This window comes from Takifugu rubripes, chromosome 1 (assembly GCF_901000725.2).
Source record: "Takifugu rubripes chromosome 1, fTakRub1.2, whole genome shotgun sequence".
NCBI lineage: Eukaryota > Metazoa > Chordata > Actinopteri > Tetraodontiformes > Tetraodontidae > Takifugu > Takifugu rubripes.
The window spans coordinates 26111495-26131884 of record NC_042285.1 but is presented as its reverse complement, the minus strand read 5'-3'; positions in this window follow the sequence as shown (position 1 = coordinate 26131884).

Below are 20390 nucleotides of genomic sequence, written 5' to 3'. Positions count from 1 at the left end.
ACGTCCAGCAGGAGATCAAAGAGGAACCTGAACAAGTGCAGTAAGAGGTGGAGCAGCTCAGCGGGAAGCATGTTCCCCACTCTTCTGGGGCGGATCGGAGCGTCCCTGTTCACGCCTCCTGCGGGGGGGGGGCGTGTGAACTACTCATTCCTATGACTAACTTCTGCAGGACAACGGGGGGCGGATGTGGTCTCAGGACCTCTGGGTGGAGGTGCAGACCACAGAGCAGGTTCTCTTCTTCGTTTCTGACAGGGAACACAACATGGTCCTTTTATTCTAACCTCTTCCCCTTTCCAAAGGGGAGATCTCAGCTCCTAATAAGCCTCCCGCAGACACGGATGTCTCCTTCATCCTGTCTTTGCAAGAGAAATCCTCTTTTCCCCCAAATTACCTCAGCGCCCCACTGCTAAGTCATCAGCATCATCTTCACCTGTCTGAGATGAAAGCTCTCCTCCAGGACGCACAGACGGAAGCTTCTTAATGTTCCTGCGCACCTATCAGGAGGCTTATGAGGGCAACGCCGTGTCTCGGGATGACGTTCCATTTCCCCCCCAGACAGAAGCTCGTGTTGTCGGTGCGTTTCAGACCGGACGTCCGCCGAGAACCTGATAATCTCTTTGTGTCCTCTGAGATGTTCCGATGCTCTTCGTGACTCCACAAACAACCCGACGCCACCGATGGCGGCCGCGCTTGAAAGGACGGAGGAGCCGTCCTATCGGCACCAGCAGACACATGTTGAATGAGGCGCAGATTAATGTTTATTATAACCCATGATGTCGCGGTAATTAAGAATGCTGCGGCGCCGGCGCTCTCCGGGGAGGTTTTTAATCAGGGGGGGCATCAGCCTTGAGCAGGAGCATAATAAATCCCCCAGTGAGTCCAGACCCTGGAGGCTGATGCCTGCTGCTGATAAACCTGATGACACTGAAAGCAAATAACACACAGGGAGGCTGCGTTGGGGGGTGGGGGGTGAAGTGTGTGTGTGTGTGTGTGTGGGGGGGGGGCAGCAGCACGGACGCAGTTGCACAAATCAACAGACGGAGTCAAACACGCAGCTGCAACTCTGCAATGTTGAGGTTTACACAAAAAGCTCTGCCCATTTTAACTTTACTTTCATTTTACTTGGTGATATTAAGGTCATTTAATGAATAAATTAAGTGCGGCAAACTCACTTAAAGTACAATATAATACTAAAGTTCTCTGTTTAAATTAAATCCAGTTGGCTCTCCTCTACTAAATGAAATGACCTGCTACTATAAATGTAGACATAAAAACTGACTCGCGTCAAAAAGAAGCTGACCTGAAGTTTCCTCCGTGAAAAACGAGGCCCGGTGACAGCAGAGCCGCTCGGTCCCGGCAGGCAGGGAGCAGAACCGGGCCCGGTTGGTGAGAGTGGGGTGGGGTGGTTGTGATTGAGGGTTGACGTCTGGTTCAGCAGGCAGACAGAACAAAGTTACACACATGAAAGGTGGAATCGTGTGTCTCCGTTATAGATGATCAAGAATCTTCTGAACGTACAGAGGTGTGTGTTTAGTGTGTATGGGAGATTTATTCGGATGTGGGTCGACTTTGTTTGTCCCTCTGGAGCCACCGTAGATTTAGGACAGTTGGCCAGTTCTTGCCATCTGTATTGTCACCACTAGATGTCACTAAATCTCACACGCCTTAAAACCCCAAACAGAATTCACGGGGGAAGTTCAAGGGTGAAAGGAGGGTCAAGGAAAGGTAGAACTTTGTTAGCACCTCAGAACCTAGCTGGCAGTCCGTGGTTGGGGGAGGGTGAGGGTCAACGAGTCAGGTAAGCGAAGGTATGAATGCATGTCTGCAGCTGCTGCAGGTGTTCATCAATGCTAACCGCTAGCCTGCACCCACGCGATCCAGAAGCTACAACAACGCTATAATCTTAGCAGCATTACAGAAGTTTAGTTTGCTCCAGAAGAGGAGTTTACTTCTCCGAGATAAACGATGCTGAAGTGTGATGAAGCACAGCGCCGGGGTGCGAGAGAAGTGATAAACATACGCTGGGAGCGAATGCACACGGCAGCCGTCACAGAGGGAAGCTTCGTTAAACACGGCGGAGGATTAAAGCTCACCAGCAGATCGAAACACTTTCACCTGAGTGACGCAATAATTGAGGCTGGCTTTGCTCTGCAGACCTCAGCAGTGCAACAATTATCCAAAATCCCACAAATGGAGCAGAAAGTTGCAGCTTTTAAACGGTCACATTTACATAATTCCAATAAATCCAATAAAACACTTTTTTTCCCATCTTTACTGCAGTGGAAAAAGAGCACTTAATTATATAAATTAAAAATCAAAATTTTAAATTTTAATGATTAGAGCTTTTCCTTCCTCCTGCATCCACACTGCATAAAATCTCCCAAATAAATCACTAATTGGCGAGTGTGAAAGTTTAATTAAAGAAACAGGCGTGCGTCTCTTTCTGTTGAGTCAGACAATACTGCAGGCTCCGCTCTCAGTTGATATCCAATTTAAATCTGGGAACGACTGTTTGTTGTGAAGCCAGATTGGGAAAACGCTCGTGTAAGCAGTGTTTTCTTTATTCCATCGTAAACGCTGCAGAGGAAACTTTGAAACAGCTCGTCTCTGCCGTGATAGATGGACCCGACTGGCTCTGCTCTTCTTCTGCAGCTCTTCGGGCAAAGAGAGCGTTGCTGGTATCTGCCGTCAAACTGAGAGGCGCCGCTTTTTGATTAGTCGAGCTGGAGTCGGAGCGGCGAGAAACAGCCGGAGCCGTAAAGCAAAGGCGAGGGCGGGCTGAAATTCCGCTTTATTGGCTCTTAAAGGGATCATGAGATATTTTAGGAGCAACAGTTGGAGCGTGAGATGCAAACAATGGGGTGACGAGTCGTGATGTGACTGCAGAGGACGCCGCCGCGCAGCCGCGCTCCTGCAGAGGTGCATCCTGGGGGCCCATTCGTGCCTGACTGACGCTGCTATCCATCATCGGGTTTTATCAGAGCAGCAAGTGGCAGAGCCGCGAGTGTCCTACAGCTGTCCATTATGTAAAGAAATGGCCCTCCATTCCGCCGGTGGAATCCGAGGAGAAGCAGCAACGGAGCCGTTGACCTTTAAATCTGGCAAACTTTCCAGAACTGATGAACTCGTCGCAGAGTTCATCTACATTCAGCCGAGGAGCTCTGCATCAGACTTTTGGGCTGCGTGTCGATGCCCTTTACTCATTGAAAACATAAAGCGTGGCAGATTTTTCGCGCGCGGTTGCCGTCCCACTCCCGGGGCAGCTGAATATAACAGAACATTGTCCGAGTCTTGACGCCAACAAATAAACAGGAGCCCATTAACTGTTTGAGTTTGCAAGATGTTCGGTGCAGGCATCAGAGATGGACTCATCGTAAGCAGGGTCGCATTTAGGCGGGATGGAGCTGGACGCTGCCGTTATGCTAACTCGAGCGCGAGCACGTGTCCAGTAACGAGCGTGGTCGTTGCTGCGGGGCCGAGCGATCGATTCTGCTCGAGCATCGGATCGCCATCCCTTCTCGTTGAGGCGCCAGACAACGCTGATGTTGGGGTTTCGTTAATTGTACGTGTAGATCTGCGTGGGCGCTAATCTCCCGTCTCTGCCTACTGTCCTGCCCTCTTAGCTGGAGCTTACCGCCCCCATCAGCGTCCGGCGTCTGCCTCATTAGGTAATTAGGTGAGAACGCTCAATTGGTGAGCATCTCGCCGAAGAGCAGTTGGGAAATACCCCAAAGACCCGCAGAGCCACATTTATCTAGCTCACTGGAGGACGGCAGGAACACAGGACTGACATTAAAAGTGCTTCGAGATGTGTCTCATTAAAAAGAAAAAACATTCACGGACGTTTTAACAAGGTCAAAAGTGTGATTTTCCAAAGGTCCATCCATAAACCAAGAGACAGATGTGTTATGCAGCTGGATGGGAAGCAGGAATCCATCAGATGCCGTTTTAATAAACCAGAAGAGCGCGATGGCCGACGTAGCGTCGTCCTGGACGAAGCCGCCCGTGCGCTGCTGCTTTATTCCACAGTGTGCGGCAGCAAATGTGCGCTTCAGTTTCCTTACACACAATAAAGCCGCCCCGCGAGGCGCCGACCTTCGCCGCAGAGACGGGGAGAAGCCAGAGATCAAACCGCCAACCTGGTAGCTAATGGACACGCCGCCCCTCCTCCCGTGGCCTCCTGCACCTGGCCGGCCAGCTGCCGCGTGTCCGGGCAGCTCGGGCGTGCCGACCGTGAAATGCTGCCGCCGCCGTAAGAGGTGAGGACGTGTGCGGAGGCGGCGGTGCAGGACTTTGCCATTATGGAGCAGGTTTTGGACGGTCGGCTCATCCTCCTCTGTGGACGAGCGCGAGTGTGCAAACACAGATTTCCAGGTCAGTGGCGACACTGTGGGACGTGTCACAGAGCGCTCGGGTGCACGAGCGAGCGCTGCAGGAGGGTGGAAAGAATGAACACGCTAAGGGGAAATGACAGCTCCGACATGGAATATGCGCAGCCCGAGTTTCCTGAAGTGGAAATAAATCTTTGGACCGTCTCGTTCCAGAGTTCTGGATTATTTGCTTTAGCGTTCTTAGTTTGCTTGATCTGAGGGCGGGGCCTGAGCACGCCAGTCTAACCAGTCTGGGGTGTGACTGCAGCAGCCGGGGAGGGAACATGGAGCTGGGTTATTCCAGCCTCCTGGTGAAGCAGAGAGGGGAAGATCCATCCTGGTCTGCTTGAGCAGAAAGGTTAATGAGCTCAGCAGCTAAAGCTCCATCAGTCCTGAGCAGACCAGGGTCGTTCGCAGCAGCTTAGAGAAGAATCAGCCATCAGATGATGTGTTCGCTGGACCTTGTGCTTCCCACGCTGCAGGAAACCAGTTCATTTTTCAGCTTTAACTGTGCATGGTGAGAGTTCCCCACATCTCCTGCCCAGTAAAATAACTGCAGCAGTGTGACTTTAACTAGACTGTAAGTGCTAATTTTGTGCTTTCGGAGCAGCAGGTGAGCTACGCGGGGGGTGAACGATTACACAACTGAAATAAAGACGCCAAATGAGCAACAAGAGTCTCTGATATTAATAAGGTTGGGATGCATCTTGCTTTAATTCCCTCACCTTCTCCAGCGTCCTGCAGCAACACCAGAGTTCTGCTCCATCGGTTTCGATCTCTCCGTCTAAACCAACTATATATTTTTTGTTGTTTTTGTGCCCCGCTGAGAAAATTGCATCCATCATCGTCAGGGCGAAGAAGAGTACCAGCTCTGCTCTCCTCCAGCAATTGAACATGGTGGAGGAGCAAATGCAGAGCGAGGCCGGGCGAGGAGCCGCTCAGCGTGCGGTTGCTCCTCCGGCGGCGTCTGCGATTCCCGTGATCAGAGTAGTAACGTGCACGCGTGCACATGACGGCCCCTTGAACTTCAGCGCCCATCAACTCCCAGCCGCTCAACAAAATACCCACTTGTGGTTAATAGAGGCATGGAAAGTCCAAAAAACTGGTGCTGCGAGGTGCTGCAGGACCAAGACGTCAGCCTGCTTTTCAGGTTTCGCGCCCCCGCCCCCAAAAAAACTGCGTCTCCTGAAAATTAGGGCGATAAATTAATGAAGACATGCAAAGACAAAAGGCTGATTGACGTTTAAAGCCACAAAACTACAGGAAGCCACACTCCCGCGGAGCTACAGGCTGCTCTGGAATCTTTACACGGCATTAAACGATTGCGTCTGGAGGGGCTGGCACCATCCGTTTACAGCGCAGACAATGCAGCCAGATAAAAGTCGAGGCTTTAATTAGGCAATTAATCTATTGTGTTGTTTTCAACATCCAACACATAATGAAGAAAAGCCAATTTAGTATCAGTCGTGATGGATTGCCCCATTCTCTGAAAGGGAATTCCGAAAATTAGCTTTGCTACTTGGAGTGCTTTCCTGAGCATCATCAGTGGAGGAGCAATTGGGAAAGATTGATCAGTTTGTTGTTTAGCTGCGGTGAATATGAAGAGAGGGACAATAATCACAGATGCCGCACGCCGCATTTGTCAACGGCGTTCCCGCCCGCTCCAGGACGCACCGCAGAGCTGCTGTTTCGCTTAGTTAGCGTCAGAAAAGCCTTGAAAGGAAATCGCGTCTATTTCTGGGGGAGATGAAAATCAAACACACCCCAAATATTCTGCAGTTGTCCTCCGCAGAGATGAAAACTACAGAGCATCTGGAGTCATCGACACATTTAATTATTAAGATAAAACGCTTGAGATAAAATGATTAAAGAAGGAAAAGTTCGTTTTTAATAGTGTTTCCATATTATAACCGATTTACTTCAGTTCTTCTACGAAATGAGGATGAAATTTTCATATTGCAGCCTGTAGGATTTAATAATTACCAATTATGTTGCGATTTTGTCTGTTAAAACTATAAAAACCAGCCCTCCGGCACCAGTCTGGGCCACTCTTTTTCCTGCTCCCTCTCCTGTTTCTCTGAGACCATCTCTTCTAGTTGGAACATCTCCTCCAGCTCTCCATTTTTCAGCTCGCTGGTCTCGATCCTCGCCCAGCTCCCACGGCTGGTCTTGCCTCTTCACCAAGAACTCCTCTTCATCTGTGAGCCCCCATTATGGCCCAGAAAAACAAACGCACCCTCACTCGAGGATTCATTTTGCTCTAACCTATTCCTAGAATGCTCGACAAACCAAACATCAGCATACAGTTGTAGCTAACCAGCTAATGAGAAGAGCATTATTTGTATTAGGAATGTTGGATACCAGTAACTCACTGCTGCCTTGATGTATATACTGTAGGTATCTCAGTGCATCTTGTTTCAAGTTACCGTATTTTCACGACCATAAGGCTAAACCATTGGGTTGGGAGCTTGTTTCTTTCGAACAGGAAAACATAGCCGAAGAGATACTTAAAGTTCTTGGTGAGTCAATGGATGAGAAAACCAACAATGGAACGCTGGAGAACTTTGGTCCAGGAGGCTCATATCGTGTGTTGGTACTTCATATTATATGTTTACTCAGTCAATACGTCAGATCACTGACACAAAAATCCCTGTATTTCCAAATATATTGGACCAGGGGCCAGTGTTTGCAATGGGAACTATCAGGCTTGATTAAAACGCTAAATGAACCGTTGGAAATGAAAGAGGAAGTCTGGTCGGACTACAGTATCTCTAAAGACCAAGAAGGAACAGACCAGCTGTGTCTGAATCTTCACATCATAACTCCGCAAAGACACCAAGAAAAAAAGAAAAAAAACTGAGGAAAAAGTCCTGGGGAATTTAATAAAGATGTAAAGCAAGAGTCCAAAGGAAGTGCTGCTAACGCTATCATTACAGACACCCCCACATAGGTGCTCTGGGTAGAAAAATAGGGCTGTTTAAGAGAGCCACACATGGGGAAATAATGTGGAAATAAGTAACTCCTCGGAGACCGAAATAACTGGGAGTGATGATGATGACAATAAACAGGCTGAATCAGAGCAGTGAGTGACAGCTCTGACCCGTAATTTAGAGCTCAAACAGACACGTTCTTCTCACAATGAAGGTTTTTTTTTTTTTTTAAAAAAAAAAAGAAAACTCTGAGGGTGCTCTAATTATAATGTGGATTTAAAAGAACACCAGTTACACAGTCTGGCTAAAAGATTTGACTGGATCCGGCCAGAAAAATATCAGATAGTTGTCTTTTTTGTTTTAAAAAATTGTGTCCCGCTCTTGATGTCCAGAAGCACTGGATTTCGAATGAGTAACCGTGGCAACAGAGGGGGAATCACTATAGAAACAGTGGAGATTCTGCACTCAATGCGGCCGTTTTACATACTACTACGATAAAGTCCGTGTCAACAATGAAGTGGATGCATCCATATTGCATTTGCACAACTGGAAAATTGTGCAAAGGGTTGTTTTCTCTGGGTTGGGGGGGGGGGGGGGTTCTTGCTGCCTGGCTGTATAGAGAGACTGTCAGAGTGGGGCGAGAGCTGAGCGGAGTCTGAGAAGAAACAAGTTTCCTCCGGAGAGAAGCTGAGCTCAACCTCACAAACGAGACCAGGACTTCAGCCTGGAGCTGCCGCCTCTTCACAAACGTCAGGATCTGGATCCACGGTTCCCCCTGAATCCCAGACGGTATTCCACCTGGAATGCAGGAGAAGACCACAAAAGATCCAAAGAGGAGCCTGAAAGCTCTAAAGAGGAAGGATGGATATATGAACACAACTAAATCTGTTCATTTCCTCCTTCATCCATCGAGTGGTGACACCATTTAAGTCCCAGTAGCAGCTGGAACCTTCTGAGCTCTCCAATCAAGACTCATAGTACTCGCCCCTCCACAAGAAATCAATGTCTCATTTTCGCTCAAGAACAATGGGGAACATTTGGGAAGTGCTGCTCCCATCCAGCGTGCCGCATCACAAAAATCCGTCATTACTGTCCTCTTCAGTTTCGGATACAAGCTTAGGCAGTTACTTTGAGGGTCATTGATCCCGAGCTGATGTGGATCCGAGATCGTGACACCGAGGTGAGAGGACGGCCCGGAGGGACCGCACTCATTCACTCAGAGCTCCAACACAAGAAAAATACTGTCCCCGACGCTGGCATGGACGGATAAAACAAGGTCAGGCCTGCATAAACAAGACGTACAAAGATTGGCAATCTATTTAATTATAGATTTAAGGCTATAGGGGAATAGATACAAAGGATTAGTGTACAGAAACACAGCTGTTTCATATAAGAAGGTGCTGCAGCTCCATCTCCAGGGTCAGGCTTCGTGTTTCACACGTTTTCACACTGCGATGTATAAATGTGAACTCTCAAGATAAGATGTTAATAATGGATACGTTTTTACTGGAACAGCGAAGCGAAAATGTAGAAAAGTGGGAGGCGGGGCACTTTATTCACAGTTCAGCGCCGTTCAGAGTGAGAGACTGAAGAAATTGAAAATGTGAATGACTTTTAGCGCTCCAGAGAGCCAAAGTGTCGGGCTCATTTCAGGAGATGGGCGACTTTGATCTGTGACTCAAAGGTAACACTCCAGTCGTGTCGGCGCCGTTCTCGCCTCCAACTCCAGCGCTGATCACAACCGCAGAGACGCTGCTGTGACCAGGTCATCCAAAGTCAGGCTGGAGTCGTTGGTTAGACATAAATATGCACCAATTACGGCCGAACTCGTTCCGGATTTTGCCCTCAGACTAAAACGTAGGAAAATAATATTTGAAACATTTAGATGAGAAAATTCCATATTTAGTCTCTTATTAAACAGGAGACATGGATCCTCAACCGCTGGAGTGGTTCATCCATTAGTTCCAGCAGTTTACATTCGTGACAGTGAACGTGTGCCCTAAATTGCTCTTGACTAGTTTTATCCAAAAACAAGAGTCATGGGAAACTGCATTTGTAGCCACGAGGAAGTCGGGTTTAGCAGGAAACTGGGATGTTAAGAAGCACAGGTGAGCTCGAAATCCAAAAAGCAATGAGTCGGGTCTGGGAAACCATCCAGTTTAACACGACGCCACTCAGACCGTTAAAGCCCGCCTTAAACTGCGGCTCCCTTGGCAGACCCTGCTGACCTGCTCGTGCTGGCACACTCCAACTCCCTATTAGCATATGCGCTCTGACTGAAAGAGCCCAAAATTCCCCCGAGTGCTGATCGCTATCTTGCAGCCAAATGCTGGACGCCGCCGCTGACTTAATTCAGCGAGACATCCGTGACACGTCGTGCCCATTTGGGAGCCCCCCGGTGACATATCAGTGGCAGCACGTGCACTCCAGCAGTATTCAATCCTGCACTGTTTATACTGAGGGCCCGTTGACTGATGCCGCCTGTCCCGAGGGCCCATCGATCTACGACCGCCTGCCTGACATTACAGTTATTTGTGTTTTTATCATGTGTCTGACGTCGACATTTTGCCAAACACCTGAACCCGCTTTGACTCCTGGGGGGGAGGGGACTCTCAGCACCGGTGGATTTTATTCTGCTGCATGCTGAAACAGGACTGAAACTAGAGCCTTTTTCACCCACACATTCATGCTTTGGCAGCTCCAATAATCATTTTTTTGCTGATAATAAATCACACCATGATCTCTGCACCACCGATTATCAAGGGGAATTATTCAAGGCCCAGATTACAACACTTACGCCAAGGTGGTAATGCATTTTTCCCTGTGCCATTATTCAAATCAGAGAGTGACACCATAAATCAGAGCTTGGGCCACATATAGAATCCATCGGATCGTTGCAGATTATCAGATGAGACATTGCGATAAAAGCAAAATCTGCAGAAACGCCGCATCAGCATTAGTACTGTAAAACATGAAATGTAGTGCCTTTTTAAAAAGTCATTTATTTTTTAGCAATATTTGCTTATTAAGCAACAAAGTGCCAAGAAACTAGGAGCAAGGACAACATCTATGAGAGGTCACATGATAACAGGTGCAGAATGTTGGGAACCAGCAGGACGCGCTTTCAAAATGCTCAGTCACAAAGACTCTGATTAATGCGGTGCTTCAAATTTTTCCTCTAATATCTCCAGTTTTAAAGGAAATAATAACCAAAGTATCAACCTCCTGCAGCTCTCTTTTCTTTTTTTGCCAGTGGGCTGCAAAAGATTTCCCATTTTTACCAAATCAGCACCTTCATGAGCTTGTTTTTCTGCCCCCTGGTCAGGACCTGCATTTAAATCTGCACTATTCTTTGCCCTCCTTAAGTCATTATTTTAATGAATTATTACCATTAATACCAGCAGAGGTCTGTTCCTGAACAAACGAGCATCCCTTCCCCCAATCACATTAAAATGATTTATGATTTGCAGGGGCAAAGGGATCGTTTTGACATTTTAAAGGATATTTAAAGATTTTTTTCAGGTTTGAGCTTGTGAAGGAGTTGGCAGGAGCCACCATGCTGTGGGAACAGACAATATGATTTGGCATTGAGAAACAAAAACCTGAAACTGACAAAAGGAAACACTGGCAGACGCATCTCAAACGATTTGGCAGCGAAAACAAGAATTCATGAACAAAGTTGTAGGTGAAACACACTTAGATGAATACAAGTTCTCCTTGCCACTCAAGAGTTTCAGGGCGAGAAATTCTTATTTAACTTTCAATGCCAAAATGCATAGGCTCTTTTCATCGACATAAAAAATATGACATTGCTAAAGCTGTGCTAACGAAACTTAATTTCATGCATACAGGCAGGAAAGTGCTACTGACAAAACAACGTTGGTGTTAGAGATTTCTCAAATTATTTATGGATTCAGATGAAAAATTTGACTTGCTTATATTTTCATATGCTAAAAAGCTCCTCTGTCTGTAATCTGCAGTCTGGAAATGCAGCCTAGAGATATTAGTTTCCGGGATCGTTGTCACGGAAACACTAAAATTTCATGTGAAATGTTAAAAGGGAAGGCGTTAAACAATTTCTGCATTAAGATGAACATCTGTTCCTCCACAATCATGAGCAGGTTTAGACATGATCAAATTACTGCAGCGCTAATTGGAAAATGCTAAAAATTGAGCAACTGTCACTAAAGTTTTCAGGTTAGTTTTTGGCTGTAAATGTGAACAACTGCCTGCCTGACAACAACAATAACATTATTATTTTTGCATGAAGAAAACTAACAGAAGTTTGAAGAAAGAATTGAGGTTTGGCTCACACCGCTCTGAGCAAAAAGTTCTAAAAGAACAAATGCTGTCTGCTGGCAAAGAAAAGAAAGCGGAACAGCAACAAGTCTGGTGGAAATAACAGACTTTCCTTTGACAAGAAGATTTAATTACCTCCATTTCCACCAACCATTAGACATAATCCCCTGAAAATACTGTGCTCACTTGTAAATAAAAAAAAAACCCACCTTTTGCACTAAGATGACATTTTTTACTGTAAATTCTTTGGATTCGAACGCGATTTTAGTTTTTAGGTTGTCTTTGCGCACGTGCTTTGTCTGGTTGGCGCGCTTTCAGATGGCGCGTGTAATAATAAACGTAATGGACGCACCTTCGTGTATCCGGGGACGGTGCAGGACCAGGCCGGAGCTGAGGAACCAGGACGGGACACCGTCGGGGAACGTCTCCATGTCCCGGCTCGGTGAAGCTCCTCTCGTCCGAAGAAGCGCTTTCGTCACATTCTTCGTGGTGACCACGGAGCGTAGCTCAGGCTAGCTCTGCCAAACTCACGTCGTCTTCACAGACGTAGAAGAAGAACTGGACACTGTGGCGGACTTCCGCCTCACGCCGAGTACCTTCCAGTGGTCACCTGCGGTACCGCAGCAAATATCGTCCATGTGGCCGAAAAATGATTTTTTTTCATCGATTCACATCGAGAAAGAGACGTCTAATAGTGTTTTTAAAAATCGATATATCGATAAACATGAAATGGCTGAATTGACGTCGTCATGACACTTGGCAATGTGTCAATCAATAATCAAGGAACTCCTTATAGGTAATTATATTCATTATTGATAATAATGTAGTAAACCTTATCATACAGCACGTTTCATCCAAATACAGTCCACATTTCTTTACATAAAAAGACTGTACTGAGCATGAAAACATGATAAAAACATGAAAACAAAAGGTAAGATTACTAGACTTTGTAAGTCACTTATCTTGTATTGTGTGCACATACAGTGCAGTTGCAAAATAATCAGGTTTCTTTCTCTCTTTAAAATTTCTAAGCATTTTTTAGTAAAGCTTGCATTGAATGATGACTCTTTGGCTCTGGACCATTGCCAATAAATTAACAAGAAAATATCAATTTTAATGCTTCATACATTTCAGAATATAACCTTCATTGCTGGTTGCAGATATCATGTGGATGCATGCATGATTTCCACAGACGTCTGTAGATGTTTATGATCTATGATTGTAAAGCGTTCCCTCGTATCCATTCTGGTTGACACTACTCCTCAGTAGACCACATCACCCTGAAGTAGGGCGGATGTCATAAAACTGTTTTGCCACCTGGGCTGGGTGAGCAACTTGTGTTGAAATGAAAGGGCGGCCATCTTGTGATCTTGGGGCGTGGTCATGTCCCCATCAACGTCCATGGTCCCCGCTCTTCCTGCAGCACAGTCCCACCATGAATTTTTCACCAAAAACGGCTGATAATCACGCCATTAACATGCTGGTCTTCTCTTCTTTCTCCTCTCCCATGTGCAGGTTGACCCAAAAGCGTAGGTCATGAACTCTCAAATGCTAAAAAAGAATAAAAATCAAACTCTTAACCCATGGTTTTTACTTTTTAAATATCTCAACATAATATTTGGTGTAACCTATGTAACCCTCCACTAAATTACAACTGATATTTATCAGAGTATTTTGCATTCAGGGGAAAATCTGTGGAATTCTTCTAGACCTTTCGGAGTCCTCTGAACATCCACACGTGTCACATTCCCTTAATCGCAAGAGGGGAGAGTACAATCAAAGATGGCACCTCTCGCCACCCCTTCTGACATCTCCCACTGAAGAACGGTGACATTTACACTGTATCCGGATACGCAGAGACAGCCACCGAAGACGGTGGAGGACAGGTGGGAGGAGAACAGCGGGGTGCGAGATGATCTGGACGGGTACAGCTGTTCAGGAAACAGAAGGGGGCCGTTACAATTTGGCTGGCAGATCAACACACCGGCGGCACCTGTGGCGCCAATCGCGGGGTGACGCACGGCGAAATTACGGCGACAGGTTCCCACGGTGACGCTCAGACAACATTTACGCAGGTGCTTCACGTCCTGGCAGAACGACTCCATCATCATGAGGGTTTCATGCGGTTGCTTCTGTGGGCGGATGATGCGGAGCGAGCGCGAACGTGGAAGAAGGGCATGAATGTTTCATAATGTCGAGCTTCAAAGAATGAAAAAAAATAATAAATCAGTGTTGAGTTGAGCTCATTAAAGCCAAAAAAAAAGTTGAAAAGGGAGAGTTTGGACCTCCAGCAAAGGCTGGAGAACTCCAAGTTTGACCGTTAAAACTCTGCCTCTCATTTGTGTTATAGTTGATCCCCCTGAACTGTCCTGTGGAATCCTGTGGATCCCCATACCCCCCCACCCCCCACCCCCCAGTGATGACACACCCAACACCATCACACACTGATCATTTTTAAATCATCTCCAAATCCACCATCTGGATTCATTCATTCATTCATTTACACCTGGCTTGGATCAATCTTTCCACACCAGCACAACACTGTTGCTTTGGGATGTGAAAATATATTTTATTCAAATTTCTCTTTGAAAAAAAGGCTCCACCCAGAGGTTTTTCAGGCCTCCGTGCGGCACAACCGCAGTATTGACAACATGGCTGCCGCCATATTATTCCGTGAAGATGAAACACAGTCCTGTTTGAAAGGTGAGACTGTTTAAAATAAATTTCCATCACATATCAGGAAGCATTAAATCAGATGTGAGAATGACGTGACCACACATCTGCTCACTTACATATTTACTCTGATATAAGTCACGGCAGCGTATGGAGACCTGCCGTGATTGTGTGACACTTTCAATTTATATCTGTTTCCATGGAGATCGATGTCAGCGTTTGGTGTTTTCATGGCTTTCTTTTTATTCAACAACATGAAAATAAAGACTAATCGAATAATCACAAAAAACTGTGTAAAGACTCCGAGACCTTTTAATTCTGGAGCACGGGCTGCGGTCGAGGGCCGACCTCCCCTCATAAATGATAAATTCCATTTCTGCCCTGACGTTCCGCATTAGATAGAAGCTAAACAGCAACGGATGCGGGCGACTCCGACCCGCCGGGGTGCAGCAACCCGCGAATCATTCTTGACTCCTGCTGACCGTGTGAGCCAACGGGGGAAACCAAAGTCCCAACATTCATATTTAAATTTATACAGCATTAACTAGGCTGATGCATTTCTGCGCACATGCACACACACACACACTCACACACACACGACTGGGGCTGAGAAAAATAGCTTTCCTCTTTTGGCTCTCTGCTCTCCAGAGAGTCTTGATCAAAATGAGCTGAAATGTATTCAGTGTGCTGTATTGGAGAAAGGTGGGGGGGCATTAAGGCCGTATAGAATTAGGCAGAGGCAGGATCTCACAGGTCCCTTTACCCTTTCTCCAAGTTCTTAAGTGATAACAGCAACAGACAATGTTCACACCTCATTTCATTTCATTATCGTGTCCCGTTCGCTCCATCGCCTCGGTCCCCACACTTTCATCTCGGCATGCAGGCAATAACTCATAGACAGCAAGCATAATAGAAGTGGGGGGGGTTGTATAATCAAAGGTTTGTGGAGGCAATTTACCATGCTCCAGAAAGGGTACTCTAGAGACAATGTGCCCACAAAGTGCTGCAGACGGAGGTGTGCGGGAGAGGCTGCAGTTGTAACCGCGGTATCCAGGCGGACGCCTGCAGACTCCTTATTAACCATCAAATATATTCAGCTGGTGTCGTCTTTTGTTAGCGCGTGAGCTCCAGAGGAGGCGCCCCGTTCGTACAAAAGAGACCGATTTCATTCTGTAAGTGCCTGTGCACGTGGCCTCCGGAGGTAACCCGAGAACTGTGGTTATCTGAAGGAAATAGGACGGAGGGGAAGGCAGCAGTCAGCAGAGCCGCCCGTGAAGGTCACTTCTCGCTCCGTCCCTCATCTCTCTTCATTTGGAGGATCCGTCGCATCGGTCGGACGGACGCGTCACCCAGAGATTAATGATATTTATCCAAAACCCAGCTGGGATGTTAGGACGATGACATTCTCACGTCACCTGACTGGGAGTTTTTCCTCGCCGTGCTTTCCAAAACAGCTAATCCCCCCCGGATTTCCCGTGTTCGCATTGTCGGGAAATAGGCAGAGAAATTCTTTTTAAGAGAACTGCAAAATTGATCTGGCATCCTCTGAAAGGCATGTGAAGAGTCTGCAGATTAAAGGAGACATCCCATCCCCTCCACCGCTAAATGCCAAGCGCTGAGTGCCGGACTTATGGCCGTCACTGCCACTCCTCTAACAAAGAGTGGCTTAACTCTGGCTCCCCACCTTCATCCCAGCAGTCCTCTCTCTCCTAATTTGCGGCAACTTTTACTTACAACTGGAAGCAACTCGCCCCGCGATTATAATTCTGGCGATGTGTCCTCGGAATCAATCAGGGGTGCAAGATTATCGGCCTGCGGGATTGATGGAAGTCATGAATTATTAGCTGGAGAGGAAAGTAATATTGGAGCAGCCAGGATTGAAGACCTGCAGCAGAAATAACGAGTGAATGTGGTGCTGAGGTACAAAACACACGTTCCTATGATTTATACAGTGATGGGGGGCCTGGAGAAAGGCCAAGGCCTGGGCAATTAGACTGGACTAGTCCAGCCCCCCCAACTTTTTACTACGCAGCCAATCTCAAGTCTCTCAGTCACACAGAAACTCGCTTCACTTTAGTATGACGGATCATTTTTCAGGTGCTGTCACGGCTCCGGCAGAGCGTGCAGCCTCCACCAAAAGCAGCCAGCCTCCAGATTCTGCTCGTGACGCGTGGATCCAAACCCAGGACGGAGACGACAGACCGAGGGGAGCGGTTCGATTTCCACTGGGAGGCAGAGGAGAACAGATAAAGCTGAAGAAGCAAAAAGGGTGGCAGCAAAGTAGAGTTGCCGGGTCTTAAAGTACTTTATATCAAAAAATAAAGTGCATAACAAGCAAGCTTAAGGGAGGCTAAAAGGGCCCTGGGGGCAGAAAAGTGAGGTCAGATTTGACACTATGGTTATAAAAATAAACAGAAGATTTTCCCTCCCAAGAACCAGGTTTGGCTCCACAACGGCCCCCATAAAGCCCTTAAATACAAACCTGAGTGATGCTGACAGGCGGGGAGAGCAACAGAGAGGGCAGATAAGCAGAAAATTATCGACGCCCGGTTGGCTCAAAGTACGGGAAAGCGGAGCAGGCTATCGGTGAGGCGGCGGCGGCGGCTGAAGTGTAGGGGTGGATCCACCGCAGGGTTAATGAATAGATGGGCAGCAGGTGAGCGAGCTCAGCGGGTGAGCACCATCAGGGGCATCCAGGAGGGTGATTGACAGCCACCGGCTGCACACTTGCCCCACATCCATTTACTTTCTGCTGTCACCTCTGACTGGCTGCAGCCAACAAAAAAAAGGCAGCTTCTTCTCAGATTGTTTTTCACGAGCCCGTCAGTGCGTGAAGGCCTAAGACCTCCGGGAAAGAGATCGCAACAGTAAAATGTGTCTTCATTTGTCTAAAAATGGCTGTTTTCTCATCCTGGTGCTTCTAAAGGGGCAACGACAGACGAATGTCTCGGAGGAGCCGCTCAGGCGATTAGCACTTGATGCTGAGGTGGCAGATGATAGCGCAAAAAGCCATTTTCCAAGTGCTGAGTTGCACTTTCATTAACATCTAAAAGCATATGTCTTTGTTTGTGGGGGCTTTCGGCAGTTACGGGCTGGCACGTCGTTGTCTAAAATGTCCCAGGGGCGGCAGAACTGCACCATCCAGACAGAATTTACACGGTAGCTAATGTTGCGGACGCGGTGCCAATTTAAAACTCAGAGATAAATGATCTAATTTTAGCCACTGAGCAGCTTTGGAAGCTATGCTTATATAATCGATCACATTTAATTCACAAACATGTGTGACTCCTTCCAGTAGGGGGCGATACCCTCCCTTCAGCTCGGTGCTAAAGGACTTTTTACATCAGACACAAAACAAGTCAAAAGTGGCCAACAGGTTGTACAACGAGTGGTGAAATGATTTCATTTATATATTTGCTAGGTAATCTGGGGTAACATGGCACAGAAACAGGCTGAGATCCGGTTTGGGTCTGGTCCGGTTTGGGCCTGGTAGAGTCACTCGTCTTCATCTTCATGCCTTTAGCAACTTTAAGAGATTTGGGAAGCAACGGTGTTCCTGGTGAAAAAATATTTGACGTACAACCAGATGTTTGTTGCAATGTTGCCACGGTCGAGTTGTTTTCCCAGAATGCTTTGTGAGAGATTTTAGCACCTCTACTAACGAAGCCTGTGCATTCTGAGGTAACTGTAAGCCCTCATCACCGCCTTATAGGCACAATCTGCCTTATTAAACTTTATTTAGACTTTGTCAAGCAGCTCTGGAAAAGAAAAATTTGTGATGCTTCACATTTTCTTTTTTTTCACATTTTTGAAGAAGCTGTTAACATAAAGAACATTTAAGGTGACGCCTGGGTCACCGTAGCACCTGAACCTGAACCACTTTGACTTTAGTTTGGCATCTTCGTCCTGAATCAGATTAAAGTGTCAACGTGGAGAAAGAGCCACCGATTCAAAGACGTTGGAATCAGACAGGAAATGAACAAACGTCCCCACTAATGGGAGACAAACTGGGAAGAAGCTGTGTTTTTGATGCTAACCATCGGCTGGTTAGCTGCTCGGTGACGACTTTCACACCTTTAATGATGTGAAACGAGGCACCGAGCAGAAGAGGGAAGCAGAAAGTGGACGAATGCGGGAAAACTGCAGGTGAACTCGGGCTTTTTCTGGCTCCCTGGGTGACCCTGGAGGTCCAGGACTGTAATGAGTGGATGTCCTCCTGATTTCACTAAATAATGAAGCTTTGCCACTCTGATGCCTGTAAACTGCAGCGAGTGTGTGTTTGTGTGTCTGGAGTTCCATGGTCCTCCTGATCCACCTTCAGTATTGAGCTATTGTGACCCGTGTGTGCTCACGCTCGTGCCGCACCATCACCAACAGAGCTGTACTGCGGCTGGTTGGTGTGGAGGGATTCTTACACAGCAAACTGTAAACGAGCACATTAAATATTCAGCAATACATGTTATTTATTCAAATGTTGCTTTCGAATGTGCTTTAACTCACAATAAACAGGCTTCCTATTCCTTCTTTCGGTGTAAATACGAGAAAGTTCAATTTCTTTAATTGATTTTGCTAACTTTGTAGCTGATGTTTAACTTTTGAGTAGCTACTATTTTAGCAGATGCTAGTTGGGACTTCAGGAATATGTGTCAACCTGTTATCTGTCAATCTGGAAACTACGGACACTGTTTTCCCCCCTGTTCATGTTCTATTTTTACCCAGTTGCAAATTTCTTTATGGTCATTAGCGCAAACCTGATTAGCACAGGCGCGTAGAACAGAGCTGGTTGAGAAATAACAGCCCTTCACAAGATCTATGTCTTCAGTTTCCACAATGAGTTCACATCTCAGTCGGTTTTTCAGGTTTCCTCAGTCTAGCGCAACATTCATCTCGGAAATTACTCTCATATTCAGAGCAAAATAGCCAATAAAGGCTGGAATGTGAACGGCTGCTGTTGACGTAAGGACTGAATTACGCTCAGGTGCTGATCTGATCACCACGGAGGAGCGTTTCAGCGTCTGCCAATAATCAGTACTCATGAAGACAGTCAGCAGCATCATTTTGTCAACAAGGTCTCCTCGCCCGCACATTTTTCCTGCTGAGAAAATCAAGAGTTTCTCTTCCGACTTGGAATGTTTCTGAAAGGTTCTCTGAGGTTCCAACAGGAAGAAAAACAAAGGGTGAATAATTAATGTCGACATGGCTGCATGTGTGGGCAGAGCGAGAGCTTTAAGAAGAAGGTTCCGCTGTGCTGACAAGCTAGTTTTGCACGATCCCTCTTTGCGTTCCTGCTTTCGGAAAAGGAAAAATTCCCTTTGTTTGCAGCCCCATTTTCAGGGAGGTTCCTCTCACAAAGGCAGCGATGCTCAGTCTGGTCTCCTCAGCGCGCTGAAAGAGAAAAATAAAACTTTCTCGCTCTCTTCTCCCCGCGCCAAAGACGTTCCACCGACGCCTTTTACATTTGATTCTTTCGCGTTTAATTAGTGCCCGACATTTCGCATTAATGAAGCTGCCAGGCCCAGTTGACTCTGCCAACGTTTCAGAACCACAAAGCAGATTCCGGAGCAGGTTCCGGGGGTCCGGGCCGACTCGTTTAAAAGCGACGCCTCATATTCCCTCTCAACTTCTGCGTCTTTGATTGAGACGGAACCCGCGGGGCGCCCGTCGGAGTGTTCACAGCGACGATGCTGCGCCGTTATTACTGGGGCGCCGGTGCTGGTGCTGCTGGTCCTGGCGGTCTCGGAGGCTCGGTCAGCCACCGCCGCTCCGGCAGCTCCTCTGAGCAGCGTCCTCGCTGCACAGCTCATAATTAATTTGGGCTTCTTTGTGCCGAGCAGCTTTTGTAGCATTAAAGCTCGGCTGGGTTCTTCTCCTCTCCTCTCTCTCTCGTGCACAACAAGCTTCCGTTCTCTCCTGCAGATTCGCTGGTTAGTTGAGGCGCGTTCGGGCCTGAAGAAAGTGTCGGCTCCGACTGTGCCGGTATTGATCTCGCGTTGCGGCGCGTCCATGTCAACCGTTGTTACCGTCTCTAATCCACTTTTTCGCACACAGGCTGTTTTTGGAGAACAGAACCTGGACCCGCAGCGGATTATCGGCCTTTTATGCTCCGATATGAACGGTA